At 45.2% G+C, this 14,939-nt stretch overlaps 2 protein-coding genes across 6 annotated transcripts in view; one reads left to right on the top strand and one right to left on the bottom strand.

Moving 5' to 3' along the window:
- Positions 1-14,939, bottom strand: part of LOC309807669 (interferon regulatory factor 6-like) — a 1,069,421-nt gene that overhangs the window by 506,159 nt on the left and 548,323 nt on the right. The gene's annotated exons all lie outside the window — the stretch shown is intronic.
- Positions 1-14,939, top strand: part of LOC309807687 (uncharacterized protein) — a 155,789-nt gene that overhangs the window by 38,248 nt on the left and 102,602 nt on the right. For all 5 annotated transcript variants that reach the window (XR_014294615.1, XR_014294616.1, XR_014294617.1 and 2 more), the window contains one exon: positions 4,058-4,122. The gene's annotated coding sequence lies outside the window, so the exon portion shown is untranslated. The remainder of the gene's footprint in view (positions 1-4,057; positions 4,123-14,939) is intronic.

Below are 14,939 nucleotides of genomic sequence, written 5' to 3'. Positions count from 1 at the left end.
ACTTCTGGTTTCTGAAGTCAGTCAGATATGGGTCCCATTTCTGTCTTCATCAGTTATAATTTATTCTCTGATATATGCATACCAGAGCTGGCAGTGACAAACATTTTGCTTCTCCTTATAGGGTTCTGTGCATTTTAATAGAGGATCACAATATTTTAAGTAGAGCTGGGATGGGGTGGAAAGAAAGAGCAGGAAAACATGCTTTTAGGAAGGTCTGAAATACAAATCACATGGAGGTAACTGCTTGAGAGAAAACCACCCCTACCTGAGTATTGTCAATAAAGTAGCACAGGGAGGCAAACGAATCAGTTGTTCACTAAAAATGTTTTTCTTTAGAAGAATAAAATTCACAAGAAAGCCTCATTGCAAATAAAATATATTTGTTTTCCTAAAGGAAGATATTTGAAAAGTCGTAGTAAATACCTGCTTTGACCTTCTGTGTCCCTAGTGTTCTATCTCCACTAAGTTTTATGAACACTACATAGAGGAGGAGCCTGAGTCTCAAAGACCATAAGTAAGAGATGGATTCCAGAGCCTTTGCAAGGTCCATTATGCCCCATGACTTCCCATTGCTTGTGCTGTTCATCCAGATAGGTGCTTAGGATACCAGAATGAATACATCTCTTTCGAGAGGTTTTTAACAGACATTAGATACTAAACAAGTACAACACCTAACAAATAGAACAGAATGCTTTATTTAAAGCAGAAACAGAATAAATGCTCACCTAGTATCGTTTAAATCCCCTTTAAATTATTTTTTGAATGAACATGTTTATATTTGAGGGTATTTTCTTATTTTTTCCTAGTTCCCTTTACTTGCACCTCCTTTCTTTTTCTCTTTTCCCAACTGAAACGTTTATGGTTTCAAAAGTAACTACTTCTTGAAGAAAGTTTTCGCGTATACTAAGTGCTACCTAATGGAAGCCATAAGCATAGAGTCTGCTAGCATTTAGAGTGGTATAATACATAGCCAGGTTGAATCAAGTGGGAGAGAAGGTTAATCATTCTTTTAAACTGGCAGTGTTGCCGGAGGTGGATTAATATGCTTTTTGAATCTCTTATGTCCTGTAAGTCCCCTTGATCACAATCACTATGTTAATGGTTGAGGTTTTGAATTAGAGGTGTCTCCTGGGCTCAGCTGGGCCAAGTCCCTTCATCTCTCTGGCCATATTAGGTGATAGTTTTCTCATTTCAATACACGATCTATGTTAGAGGGAGTGTTGACTATACCAGACTTTCAACGTGAGCACCCAGAAAGTGGAAGAATCTCTCTATTGGTGATTAATCATAACTCTTTTCATTGTGAATATAGTCCTTCCCTTAGGTAAGGCAGGAACACCATGAAAAATAGAAAGTTCTCGGGTGTCTGTGGAAGCTGGAGTGCTCTCGACCTGTCAGCTCACTGGCAGAGCAGGCTTCGTCCGGACACTAGAGAACAAAATGTGAAATTGGCACCAGCCAGCCTCTCCATTGCACAGGATATCCCTATTTAAATTTGACAACCAGGATATTTTACAATTTGAAATTCTTGTCATCTGGTTTTCTTTAGTTTTTTCTTTGGGTTGAAAAGACTGAGAAGCTTGTTAAAAAATCTGGAATTCTGATGGTGAGGCTTAACCAGATGTATTGAGCCATCAATCAGCAAACATTGACCAACGCTTACCATTCCCCCAGTTACTATACTAAGGACCCAGACACGTCTCAGGTAGTGGCCTTGCTCATTCACTGTATTTACAGTACTTTTTTCTAAATGTAACCAGAGCTCAGGTAAAGACAAGACATTGATTTGAGTCTGAAGTAAACAAAGCTGACTGGTCTGATCCCTTCAGTTTCCAGAATTATTTTGTTTCAGGTAGTAATTTTCCCAGACCAATAGAACAAAGTTCTATCGTCTATTTATTTAATATTTTATCACAATAGTCCTTGCCCCTTTGACCTCTAGTGAGGAAACTTGCATAAGAAACTGAAATATGCTTAGGTTCTATGGGTAAGTGCAGATAATGATATGAATGAAATTGAAAATGAAAGCCAAAGGTGGAAAAGGCAGTTCTGAATAGTTGAAGTAAGACAGAGGTATTTGAAAAATCAAGTAGAAAAGATACCATAAGGAATGGAGAGCTTTTGGAAGTTTTCTAATAGGTGAGGGGTTGGTACATCTTTTTTTTTTTTTTTTTTCTTAATAACATGTCTGGCAGTTGTATGCCAGAGAAAGTTATAAGGGGGTTGACTATATGCATGAAGTCCAGTGAGAACACTGTTTCTGTAGGCCACTGACGATGTTCTGAGTGTACATTCTATAGTACTAGAAATTAAGTTAGGAAACAAAGGGTAATCTGATGTCATTTTAAATGAAATTTCACAAATGATTAGAGCTAAAAGGTGTCTTTTTTCACTCATCAGCCAACACGTTGAGCACGTACTATGGGGCAAACACTGTGCTTATGGGTAAGAGATAAAAGAAAAAGGCCAGAGGAACTCAAAAGAGAGTGTGAGAGATGCATGAACAACTCATTACAATCGAATAGGGATAAGCTATTAAATAAATAGATCATAAAAATATAAATTTGTAAAACAGAACTTGGAGTCAGTAACCCTTCTAGGGGATATTAAAGAGAATGCCAACAATGAGGGGTCTTGGAATTAGGTTTTGAACGTCAGTAGGAATGTTCCACGTGGAGAGAAGGTTGGGGCATACTAGGCAGAAGGAACACCCTGGACTTGAGAACCAACACAATATATGTAAGTGACTGTAAATGAGATTCTTTTTGACTAGCGCATAGGGTATAAGTTGCCAAATGGTAGAAAATAGAGTATAAAAGTTAGGCTGGAATGAAAGTATAAAGTGTCATAATTCTTAGGATGAAAGATAGGTGTTTTCTACAAAATGGGTTACTTATAAATATTTTATTTTTTTTTTTTTTATAAATATTTTAAAAATAGAGACCCGGGAGAGAGGAGCACGCCCGAGGAGCAGCCCCCGGACCGGAGCCTCGGGAGCCCGGGGCTGGTGAGTGAGTCCCGACGGGGTAGGTGTTGCGTCTGCAGGCCTGCAGGCGGTTGTGGAGCCTGCGGCCCTTGGAGAGCAGGGCTTGCGAGACCGCGGCTTGGAGAGCGGGGCTTGGCTTTGCCCGCCCCAGGGCCCGCGGTAGAGCCACCGGGAGGGTTTGACCGCTTCCCGGAGGTGGAGGGGCCGGGCTGGAGGACAGGGCTGGCTGCTCCGGATGGGGCTCCCCTGGGACTTGTGAGCTCCGGGTGTCCTGGTGGAGCAGGGTCCACAGGCTCGGCCGGGACGTGCCGCGTCCTCCCCTCCGTCCAACCCCGATCCTCCTCGTCCTCCCCCTCCTGTCGCCGTCTCGGCATCTCGCACGTGTGTCTCAAGGCGCGTCAGCACCTTGGTTGTCTACTGTAAGCGTCCGCCGCCCCCCTGGGTTGTGCCCTGTGGAGTCGCCCAGTGTAATCGGTGCAGGACGAGTCTGCAGGGCTTCTGTCCTGCTGCCTCGGGTGAGGAAGGAAGCGATGGGGCCTGAGAAGGGAGATGACTTGTCCTGGATCCTCACCGGGTGTGCACGTGGGGTCGCTCACAGGACTCCAAACTCCTAGGGCAGGTGTTCTGTCCACTTAAGGTCAGTTTTAATAAAAGATGTTTTTGAGCGTCGCACTTAAGTTTGTAAAGTTTGTACAAATCATTGCAAGACTGAAGCGCACCTGAGTGTGTCCCTTTATTCTGGGTATCCTGTGGATGTTCTGATCTAAGTTGTTAACAGACTGAGAAGAGGTAAACTATAAGCGTTTTTAAATTTCATATTTAATGACGGAGGTTTATTTTAATAGGATTCAATGTACACTCGCTACGGAAAAATAAAGTATCCCCTCAGGTACCAGAGTCACGTGGGAGTTACAGACCTGAGGGTGGTTGCTCCCTCCTTATTCTCACAGGCCCTTCTGAAGGTGAAAGGATGGGTCTCCCACAGGTGTCTCTTGTGGAGCGCGGGGCGGGTGCTCGTGCACCCCGAGCCGCTTCAGTCGTAGCTTCACTGCCTGCGTTTTCCTTCTCCAGGTCCGCCTCCACTGTCACAGTCCTGCACGTTGTTCCAAGAGCAGCGGAAAATGAATCAGCCTCTGGTGAGTTTTGCTGTTTATGTGTTTACCTGCTGCTGTTCTTTTGTGATAACACCTTGGGAGGCGAATAGTTCAAAAGTTAAAATGGGAAAGTAGGAGTAGGTAAAAGATGTGGTTAGACAAAGCGTAGAGGAGCAGGTCAGTACCAAGTGTTTCTGGCAAGTTCTACGTGTAGATCCCAGGATCCTCTTAGAGCCACAGTACAAGCCTCGTGTTCTTGACATTTGTGGCAAAACACCATCCCTTGCTTGACTTACATTGTCCTGCCGAAGCACTTTTGTTCTCGAGCGTTAAAAGGTTTCCTTGAGGATCCCGCTGTAGGCCGCAAGCCTTCCTGAGTGACAGCCCCTAACGTGTTGACGTTGGTGCCTTCCTTGTGCTTCCTGTAAGCTGAGAGCGTGCTGTCCAGGGAGCACTCAGTACATATAACTTGTCTGTTCAGTAGAACACCGTTGTCACATAGGTACATTGTTTCCAGTGCTCAGTCGAGGGATGCAATGAGGATCATCTGGAAGAACAGCCTTGTCACCCTTCCAGTAAATTGCGCTCTTTGTCTCTTACAATCTCAGAGGGTCGCGTTACACACCATGCAGTGAGGTCTCTGGCAAAGATTCTTGTTTCCCAGCTGAATTGTATCGTGCAGCCTGCGGTCTTGGTTCTGCCCCTCCACGGAACCTGATCCGGTTGAGGTGACCTGGCATCCAGCATACAAAGCAGTGGAGATTTGCCAGTCGTCACCTCAGACCACTGTCGCCTTGCCATCTGCAGAGTCTGCTCTGTTGGTTTCTGTGACAGAGCTCTCCTTGCTGTCTTCCTGACTGATTCTTTCTTCTGCCCTCTTTGTGTGTTGTCTTTTCCCCCTTGGTTCATGACTCTTCAACCCGTCTGATCTCACCCTCTGGTGCTTTTCACCTCCAACTCTGTCAGTTCTCCCACCTGGACCAGATAGATGCCTCTGTCCAGCCACTTGCCAGCATCTCTATGGAGTTTGTCCAAAGGGCACCTCGAATTACTAGATCCAGTAGATCCAGAAATGATTATTTACAGCTCCCCTGCCCCTTGCCTTGTCCTGTTGTCCCTGGCGGCTCATCGTTGCATCATCCAGCCTGTCACCTGCCCAGAAAAATGAGTTCATTGTAAAGTCCTTCTCCATCCTCTGTTACCACGTTGTGGTGTGAGGCTTGTTGATGTCGTCTTCTGAATGGTTTTTATTCGTTCTCCTTCATCCCATACTTGCTACCATTAAAACAGCTTATCTGTTCATTCCTGTAGTTACAGAAACTTTTCTTCTGTGCCGCTACCTCTTTCGTCCAGCAGCTCAAGTGTATTCTCCACGCTGAGTATTTCTCCTAAAATATTAATCACAGCGTTTTGTCTGCATGTGGGAAGCACTTTAGAGGTTCCCTGGGTGACTGGACAAACGAGGTTGCCGTTCCGCGGAGCCATTAACCATCGAGCCCAGCACTGGGGGGAGGTCGTAACTCGCCGATGATGCGTTTGGATGGATCTGTGGGGTAAAATCCTGATCGGAGAGGCTTAGGAGAGAGGAGTGGGAGAACTGGGTTTGTTCTGGTCCCAGCTTTTTCAAGACATTTTGCTGTGACGGGGAAAATAGAAACTGGACAGTAGCTGGGGTAGGAGCTGAGGTCCGGGGAGGATGTTGTGTTGTGTTGTGTTGTGTTGTGATGGGAGAAATAACAGTGGGAATGATCCAGTAGATGCGTGTGGGGGAGGGGAGAGCTGCTGCCCGTGGTCCTGGAGTGGGGAGGGGATGGCAGAGCAGGGTTGCAGGTGGGGAAGCCCTCCGATGGCTTCTGTGTTCTCAGGGAAGCAGCTCCTCAGCTGAGGGTGAGGGTGAGGTTGGGGGTTTGAGGGGAGAGCAGAGCTCTGGGGCCCAGCTCCGTCGTGACCATCAGCACACAGTGCGTCCAGCTGGGAAGACTGTACTTGCCTTCCCTGCCTGAAAAGCCATCTCCTTTCTTAAATGTGGGAGTAATTACTCTTTGGGGAGCCTGTGTAATTACATGGGTGCTTCTCAGCTCAAAGCGAATTGAGTGCCAGTTCTGGCCATGGACATTTTCTTCTCTGCTGATGGAAGGGTCCCCAGAGGAAGTGTCCTGCTTGCCTGGCTCTTGGCCTCGAGGACCCTTCACACCATCTAGTGTTGTGTCTTTTATCTTTGACATAAGCATCAGATGTCTTCAGTTTCTGCATGTGATCTTAAGAAGCAATTCTCTGCTTCCAGGAGCTTCTGTGCTCCTCAGGAAAGGCACTTCACAGACCTAATTAGGGGAGAGGACGGGAATCCTGCCCGTCGATACGTAGGGAATGCCAGAGTGCTGACAAAGCAGAGCCTGCTTTTATTTATTTATTTATTCATTTAAATTTTTTATTTGTTTACTATTTAACTTATTCAGTTTTGGCTGCGTTGGGTCTCTGTTGCTGCGCGCGGGCTTTGTTCTCTAGTTGCGGCGAGTGGGCGGTACTCTTCGTGGTGGTGCGCGGGCTTCTCATTGCGGTGGCTTCTCTTATTGCGGAGCATGGCTTCTAGGCATGTGGGCTTCAGTAGTTGCGGGTCCCGGACTCAGTAGTTGTGGTGCGCAGGCTCTAGAGCGCAGGCTCAGTAGTTGTGGCGCACGAGCTTAGTTGCTCCGCAGCACGTGGGATCTTCCCGGACCAGGATTCTAACCCGTGTGCCCACCATTGGCAGGTGGATTCTTAACCAGTGTGCCACCAGGGAAGTCCGAGAGCCTGGTTTTAAATGCATTGTCAGAGCACATGGCTCAGTGACTCGGGGAAGGGGGACGGCCCTCAAGTGCCCAGGACTTGGGTAGCTGCAGAGGTTGGCGAGGCTCTCAGAGCAGCGTGAGGTGGACTGGATGAGGCTCCTGAGGTGCTGGTAAGGACCTCCTTCCTTAGGATGTGGGCCTCCCGTCAGGAAGAGCGGGACGTGAAGGCAGGCAGACCCTGAGTTTGACTGAAGAGCCTCCCCTCTGTGCTGGTTTTGGTTTCTTCCTGTGGAGAAACTGAAACCTTGTAATTGGGACAGTGAGTCATCTGATCAAAAGATGTCATGTGTAGAGACTGTGGACGGCGTGAAACGCGGGGTTGGGTGCGGTGGGTCAAGTCAGGGGGACTCTGGGCTCCAGCGCGATGCCCGACAGGAAGGGGCGAGGCCGCGGCGTGTTCCCGCTCATCCTAGGCCCCGGTAAGCAGTATGGACGTTCCCTTGGGGTTTTTCTGAATCGTGAATGAGGTTGAGTATTTTCACGTGCTTAGAAGCCGTTTCTTCTTTTTAATTGGTAGACAGTCTTTAGAGCAGTTTTAGGGCTATAGGAGAACCAGAATCGAGCAGACCGCACTTTCCTATACCCGTCCCTCTGGGTTCCCTCCCTTGGTAACATCTCTGGCCTGTGTGGCGCGTCATCTCAGGGATGGATCGGCATTGACACCTAATTCTCCCCTGGAGTCTGTAGTTTATATCAAGGCTCACTCTCTGTGTCCTACTGTTCAGGTTTGGACAGGTGTGATGACCTGCAGCCACCACTGCAGTGCCACCCAGAACCATTTCACTGCCCGAAACATCCCTGGGGGCCACCTTCCCTACCAGTGCCCCCAAGCCCCCGACAGCTGCTGGTCTTGTTACTGTCTGTGTTTTTTTGCCCTTTTGAGAATGTCACGTAGTTGGAGTCCTTCATTCTGTGGTCTTTTCAGACTGGTGTCTTTCTGTTTTTATATGAAGGGCCTGTTCATGTCCACTGCCTGTCTTCCTGCCCCAATACTGTCTTGTTTTGTTTTGTTTTGTTCTGTTTTGTTTTCCTTGTCTTACTGGCTTTCAGAGTCGTCTTAAATGTTTCTAAATTTTTCCAGTTGGGGTCCTGTTAGTAAACATTGTTTTCCAAGGTTTATTGTCATTTTCCTGTATTTTCCAGCATTGCTATATAATTTATTACTTTTTTTTACTTTGAGAGGTTGAATACCATGCATTTCAAAAGCTTCTCAAAATCAGCACATTTGTGTGGATAAGATTCCTAGTTGAAGAGCACCCTCCTTGGTCAGTACTGGGGTGCAGCTTCTTTGCGGGGGGGAGGAATGCATCGGTCTTGTGGTTCCCTTTCTGTTGGGTCTCAGTTCCCCTTTCTGGTTCTGGGCACTGCATCAGCCACTCTCCTGGGATAGGCCAGGCAGGTGGGGTCCTCACTTCCTGGCTCCAGAAGTTGTGTGTGTGTGAGAACACCTTTGTTTTTCCCTGAGGAGCAAGAGGACTCTTTTGGTTGGGGAGCGGCATCCTAGGACTGCAGCCCTTGGGCCCCCACTGTTCTGTGTCATTTGGGCCCCAGCCATGCGTGGGAGATCTCTGACACAGGGATGCAGCTGTTAAAGTCCTCTTGGGGTTGTGTCATTTACAATCCTCTGAGGAATACTCCTTTTCTTTAATGAAATTCCAGTGCTTAAGCTTTCTAGCCACTCATGAAAGGAATCTCAGAAAGGAAAGGAGACCGGTCCTCTCTGCCCCCAAGCAGGGGAGTGAGCCGACACTGTTAACCTAACAGTGAGAAAGTGGCTTGTGGGAAATGTGTAACCAGTTCTGAGTTCTGTGATTACAAGGCTGTCTGTGGCATCTTACTGTACCAAGGGGTCTTTTAAGACACATACATCATGGGTTGTTCCCTTGTGTTTTGAAACTAACCTAAAACCCCTAAATATTTGCAGTTCTGATTGCTTTCTTAATTTGTTATCCAGGTTTCCTGAAATCCATTTTCTTAAAGTTTAAAGTGCAAGAAGAGTGCAATTTTCTCATCTTCCTTTTACATAAAAGTGAATGTGGTCAAGCCGCTTAACCCATCACCAGATAGAAAATCATCTGGAACATTCACATTAATGCTCTTTTCAAGCAGGAACAGTGCGTATATTTTTATGCCCATTACCAGTGAAAACTATAATGTTTTCTTATTGTGCTGTTTTTTTCGCATCAGGCAAAATGACAAGCAATTAGAAAAGCCCCACAAATCACACATTTCGTGAAATTACAAATGCAAAACCGGAAAGTAGAATAAGGTGCACGTGATTCTACTTAGGCATTAAAATTAGAGTAGTTCATGGTCTGATCCCTCACTCTCTTGCATTTGGTAGTAACTTTCAGTGTGTGAACGAGTGGGCCCCCAGTCTTCATCCGGGCAGCCACAGATGTGGCCAGTGACACCTGAATGGAATATGCGCAGAGCTTCTGGAAGACTTGCTGTCGATTTCTGAGCCAGGCTTCTCGAGGCTGAGCCGAGGCAGTTCTGCACAGACGCTCGTCTGCCTTGGGCGGCAACCAACTCTTTCCCCCGGCCCCCCTCATCCCCCCACCTCGTGTGTCCTGTCAGCAGCTGGGCACCCTCAGCCTTCCCAGGCCAGCAAAGCCTGGGTCCCAGACATCTCTGCATCTGGAGCTGGGGGTCAGGTGACCTGGCATCTCAGGGGACCTTGCTAACAGAACCCATCCTGCCTCTTCGATTGTTCCACATAAAGAACTTTGATTTGCAGTCAATGTCAGGAGTTTGTTGCCATCTGAAACGGCCTCTGAGCTTGGCATGGTCTTTTCCTTAACCTCCTCCACACCATTCCTTAGTTACACTGTGGCACGTGGGGTCTCAGTGTCCTGACCAGGGATTGAACCCAGGTACCCTGCATTGTAAGGCAGATTCTTTAACCCTGGACCACCAGGGAAGTCCCTACCCTTATGTTTTAACAGTTTTGGAGGTCTTCACAGAGATCTTGGATGGATTCACCTAACATCACCAGGTAAACTTCGTTTCAAAAGTAGTGCACCTCATTCCTCAAAACTTTTAAAGTAGAACTATTATAAGATCCAGAAATTCCACTTCTGTGTATTTTTTCGGAAGAAAACAAAAACACTAGTTCAGAAAGACACATGCACCCCTATGTTCATTGAGCATTATTTATAATAGCCAGTGTATAGCAGCAACCTAAGTGTCCATCCATAGATGAATGGATAAAGAAGATGTGTCATATATACATATATATTTATATGTATACGTATATATATATATACACATATATATGTATATATATATAACTGTACACACACACACAATGGACTATTAGCCAGAAAAAAAGAAAAGAAGAAGAAGAATGAGGGGCTTTCCTGTGGATGCAGTGGTTAAGAATCCGCCTGCCAGTGCAGGGGAAATGGGTTCAAGCCCTGGTCCGGGAAGATCCCACATGCCACGGAGCAGCTAAGCCCGTGTGCCACAACTATTGAGCCACGCTCTAGAGCCTGTGAGCCACAACTACTGAACCCATGTACCACAGCTACTGAAGCCCGCTCACCTAGAGCCCATGCTCTGCAACAAGCTAAGCCACCGCAATTAGAAGGCCATGCACCGCAAGGAAGAGAAATCCCCGCTCGCCGCAACTAGAAAAGAGGCTGCGTGCCGCAACAAAAACCCAATGCAGCCAAAAGTAAAATAAATAAATTTTTAAAAATTAAAAAGAAATGAAATCTTGCCATTTTGTGGCAACGTGGATGGAGCTAGAGTGTATTATGCTAAGTGCAATATGTCAGAAAGACAAATACCGTATGATCTCATTTGTATGTGGACTCTAAAAAACAAAACAAATGAACTAATGTCACTAAACAGAAACAGACTCATAGGTACAGAGAACAAACAGGTGGTTGCCAGAAGAGGGTAGGTGGATGAGTGAAATAGGCGAGGGAGATTAAGAGGAACAGATAAGCAGTTAGAAAATAAATGAGTCATGGGAATGAACTATACAGCATGGGCAATACAGTCAATAGCATTATAACTTTGTACAGTGACGGATGGTAACTAGACCATAACTAGAGTTAATCTTGGTGATCATTTTCTAATGTACAGAAATATTGATATTATGCACCTGGAACTAACATAGTGTTGTAGGTCAGTTACACTTGAATTAAACTTTTTTAATTCAAACGAAAACAATCGTGTGCCTCGTTAACTAGAGATGCTTAGTCATACAGCAGTTCTCTAGAACATATTCATCCTGTGTAACTGTAACTTTATACCCGTTGAACAACTCCCCATTCTCTCCTCCCCCACCCCTGACAATTTTTGGGTGACTCTTTTAGATACCTCACCTCATATAAGTGGAAACACACAGTTTTGTCCTTCTGTGACTGACTTATTTCACCTATCATAATGTGTTCTGTTTATATCCCCGTTGTCACAACTGGTAGGATTTCCTTCTAATAGGAAAGTCTGAATAATATCCTATGTATATACCCCATTTTCTTTATCCATTTCTCTGTGGATGAAAATTTGCATTTTTTTCCTACCTTGGCTCTGGTGAATAATGCTGTAATGACTATAGAGGTGCATGTATCTCTTCTAGATATTGATTTCCTTTTCTTTGAATATACAGGCTATATTATATTGTATTATATTCTATTACATTATATTCTATTACAGTTATTGTGCCTCCCGGATCTTGTGTTTTTCACAAATTGAAGGTTTGCGGCAACTCTTTGTTGAGCAAGTCTGTTGGCACTGTATTTCCAACAGTAGTTGCTCACTTCTTGTCTTTGGGTCATATTTTAGTAATTCTCACACTATTTCAAACCCTCCATCAGCAAAAAGGTTACTACTCGCCGAAGGCTCAGATGATGGTTAGCATTTTTTAGCAGTAAAGTATTTTTAATTTTCTTTTTGTTTCGGCTGTGCTGCACACCACATCACGTGGGATCTCAGTTCCCCGACCAGGGATCAAACCTGCGCCCCCTGTAGGAAGGCGGATTCTTAACCACTGGACCACCAGGGAAGTCCCTAAAGTATTTTGTTTTAACATCTTTATTGGAGTATAATTGCTTTACAGCGTTGTGTTACTTTCTGCTGTATAACAAAGTGAATCAGTTGTATGTATACCTGTATCCCCATATCCCCTCCATCTTGCGTCTCCCTCCCACCCTCCCTTTCCCACCCCTCTAGGTGGACACAGAGCACTGAGCTGATCTCCCTGTGCTATGCGGCTGCTTCCCACTAGCTATCGGTTTTACATTTGGTAGTGTACATGTGTCCATGCCACTGTCTCGCTTCGTCCCAGCTTACCCTTCCCCCTCCCCGTGTCCTCAAGTGAATTCTCTATGTCTGCGTCTTTATTCCTGTCCTGCCACTAGGTTCATCAGAACCACTTTTTTTTTCCTTTGGTTTCCATCTTGCTTCGTCCCAGCTTACCCTTCCCCCTCCCCGTGTCCTCAAGTGCATTCTCTACGTCTGCATCTCTATTCCTGTCCTGCCACTAGGTTCATCAGAACCACTTTTTTTCCTTTGGATTCCATAAATATGTGTTAGCATACGGTATTTGTTTATCTTTTTCTGAGTTACTTCAGTCTGTTTCACAGACTCTAGGTCCATCCACCTCACTACAAATCGTTCAATTTCGTTTGTTTTTATGGCTCAGTCAAATTCCATGGTATATATGTGCCCCATCTTCTTTATCCATTCATCTGTCAGTGGACGCTTAAGTTGCTTCCATGTCCTGGCTATTGTAAATAGTGCTGCAGCGAACATTGTGGTACGTGTCTCTTTTTGAATTATGGACTTCTCAGCGTATATGCCCAGGAGTGGCATTGCTGGATCATATGGTAGTTCTATTGTTAGTTGGGTTTTTTTTGTATAAATTTATGTATTTTTATCTATTCATTATTTTTGGCTGTGTTGGGTCTTTGTTGCTGTATGCGGGCTTTCTCTAATTGCAGCAAGCAGGTGCTTCAGTGTTGTGGTGCGCGGGCTTCTCATTGCGGTGGCTTCTCTTGTTGTGGAGCGCGGGCTCTAGGCATGCGGGCTTCAGTAGTTGTGGCATGCGGGCTCAGTGGGTGTGTCTCGCGGGCTCTAGAGTGCAGACTCAGTAGTTGTGGCACACGGGCTTAGTTGCCCTGCGGCATGTGGGATCTTCCCGGACCAGGGCTCGAACCCATGTCCCATGCATTGGGAGGAGGATTGTTAAACACTGCACCACCAGGGAAGCCCTATTTTCAGTTTTTTAAGGAACCTCCATACTGTTCTCCGTAGTGGCTGTATCAATGTACATTCCCACCCACAGTGCAGGGGGAGGGTTCCCTTTTCTCCACACCCTCTCCAGCATTTATTGTTTGTAGATTTTTTGGTGATGGCCATGCTGAGTGGTGTGAGCTGATACCTCACCGTAGTTGTGATTTGCCTTTCTCTAATGGTTAGTGTCGTTGAGCATCCTTTCATGTGTTTGTTGGCAATCTTATATCTTCTTTGGAGAAATGTCCATTTAGGTCTTGTGTCCACTTTTGGATTGAGTTGTTTGTTTTTTTGATATTGAGCTGCGTGAGCCGCTTGTATATTTTGGAGATTAATCCTTTGTCAGTTGCTTCATTTACAACTATTTTCTCCCACTCTGAGAGTTGTTTTTTTGTCTTGTTTATGGTTTCCTTTCCTGTGGAAAAGCTTTTAAGTTTGAATAGGTCCCATTTGTTTATTTTTGTTTTTATTTCCATTTCTGTAGGGGGTGGGTCCAAAAGGATCTTGCTGTGATTTATGTCATAGAGTGTTCTGCCTGTGTTTTCCTCTATGAGTTAGACAGTGTCTGGCCTTACCTTTAGGTCTTCAATCCATTTTGAGTTTATTTTTGTGTTATGGTGTTAGGTAGTGTTCTCATTTCATTCTTTTACAGGTAGCTGTCCAGTTTTCCCAGCGCCACTTATTGAAGAGGCTGTCTTTTCTCCATTGTATATTCTTGCCTCCTTCATCAAAGCTAAGGTGACCATATGTGCGTGGGCTTATCTCTGGGCTTTCTATCCTGTTCCATTGATCTATATTTCTCTTCCCCAAAGTATATTTCAATAAAGGTATGTACATTGTTTGTTTAGACACAAGGCTGTCGCACACTTAACAGACTACAGTATAGTGTAAACAGAAGCTTTTCATGCATGGGTACACCAGATATTTCATGTGACTCGCTTTATGGCGGTATTGGCTTCATTGCAGTGTTCTGGAACTGAAGCTGCAGTGTCTCTGAGCTGGGCCTGTACACCCAGAAGTGGGATTGCTGGATCATATGGAAATTTTATTTAAAAGATTTTGAGAAAACTCCATACTGTTTTCCACAGTGCCTGCACAATGTTACATTCCTGCGTACAATATGCAAGGGTTACGATTTCTCTACCACCTTGACAACTCTTATCTTTAAAAAAAAATAAAAAATTGTAGGCATTCTAACAGATGTGAGGTAGTATCTCATGATGATTTTGATTTGCATTTCCCAGATGATTAGTGACGTTGAGCACCTTTTCATGTACCTGGTGCTGTGTTCCGTCTTTCTAACACACATACACACACACAGAGGGATAGAAGGAATCTTTTGGAAGTGATGAGTATATTACCGTGATGGTGGTGATGATATCACAGGTGTGTGCATATGTCCAAACTCATCAAGTTATATACATTAAACATGGGCTAGATTTTGTATATCAGTTCTACGTAAATAAAGCTGTAAAAGCCCAGCAACAAGTGGTGTATTTCATGAGCCAGTGAAGCCCAGGTACATCTTGTCTCCTCTCCCAGGGGTGAACCCAAGCAGCCTTTGAACTTGGCTCACTTTCTGTTTCTTTAGTTTCCCCTTCTATTACTTTTGTGTTTCTCCTTTGTTTTCAGATTCCAGCGAAGTGGTTCCCCATTGGTGGCAGCAGTGGTTCTGAGTTTGGCTCTGTCGTTTGAAGACTTGATGGTCTCTAAAGGGATGAAGTTTCTACAGAACTGATCTCAGTTAGGTGAGAGGTAACAGAGGATCTAGTTTGTTAGTCTTTT

Source organism: Mesoplodon mirus (assembly GCF_964341445.2).
Source record: "Mesoplodon mirus genome assembly, chromosome: 7".
In the NCBI taxonomy this organism is placed as follows: domain Eukaryota; kingdom Metazoa; phylum Chordata; class Mammalia; order Artiodactyla; family Ziphiidae; genus Mesoplodon; species Mesoplodon mirus.
Note: the sequence above shows the minus strand (reverse complement) of the source record. Positions and strands in the feature narration are given on the sequence as shown.